Source organism: Chrysochloris asiatica, unplaced genomic scaffold, assembly GCF_000296735.1.
Source record: "Chrysochloris asiatica unplaced genomic scaffold, ChrAsi1.0 scaffold00622, whole genome shotgun sequence".
Lineage (NCBI taxonomy): Eukaryota > Metazoa > Chordata > Mammalia > Afrosoricida > Chrysochloridae > Chrysochloris > Chrysochloris asiatica.
In genome coordinates this window covers 128,457-129,422 of record NW_006409140.1, presented here as the reverse complement: position 1 = coordinate 129,422, position 966 = coordinate 128,457, and the positions used below count along the sequence as shown (strand labels likewise).

The following is a 966-nucleotide window of genomic DNA, read 5'->3' as shown; positions in this document are numbered from 1 at the left end:
GGGGTAGTGGGGGGTGGGGCCCTCGGAGAACAACATCATGGTTTGGAACACGATCATTTTCGGGCCAAAGGGACCCCGTTTGAGGATGGCACATTTAAGCTGACCATAGAAATCATTGAAGAATATCCGAATAAGCCACCTACAGTTTGATTTGTCCCTAAAATGTTTCATCCAAATGTCTATGCAGATGGTGTATATGTCTGGACATACTTCAGAACCGCTGGAGTCCAACTATGATGTGTCTTCAATTTTAACATCCATACAGTCTTTATTGGATTAACCCAATCCCAATTGTCCAGCAAACAGCCAGGCTGTTCAGCTGTACTAGGAGAACAAGCGAGAATAAGAAAAGTGTGTTTCTGTGATAGTAGAACAGAACTGGTGTGATTGTTGACCCGGGTGCACCAAAAGAAGAGGCTGGTCGTCAGAAAAATATATATCCTGTGTTTGTCACTTTTACTTTATTAAAAGAAAAATAGTTGCCTCCTGTGCTACCTCACTTTCTTGAAACATGCAATCAAGATGTATTTATCATTACTGGTGATTGGAATGCAAAGGTTGGGAGCAAACACGAAGGATCAGTAGTTGGAAAACATGGCCTTGGTGATAGAAATGATGTTGGAGAATGCATAATAGAATTCTTCAAAATCAATTATTTATTCATTTCAAATAACCCCAGATGTAGTATGGTCAATTTGAAGTCTCTCAGGCAACTGTGAAGGGAAGTGGCCAGTAGGTGGCAGAGCACACCACCTACTGGGGAAGAAAAAAAAAAACAACAACATTGATTTTCAGTTTGAAAATTGAACTCCTTGCTGTGTGGGTTGCTTTGGGTTTTTTTTTTTTTTTTTTTTGGCTGGGCTTGTTTTCATTTAGAATCAAAACCTGCTAAAACCATTTTGAATTGAACTGTATGAACACTGAATAAAGAAGCTCATCTCCTGATCACGCCAACTAGGAGGCAAC

General features: G+C 40.1%; 1 pseudogene; it reads left to right on the top strand.

Moving 5' to 3' along the window:
- Positions 1 to 394, top strand: part of LOC102828015 — a 587-nt pseudogene extending 193 nt beyond the window's left edge.
- Positions 395 to 966: the final 572 nt, after the last annotated feature.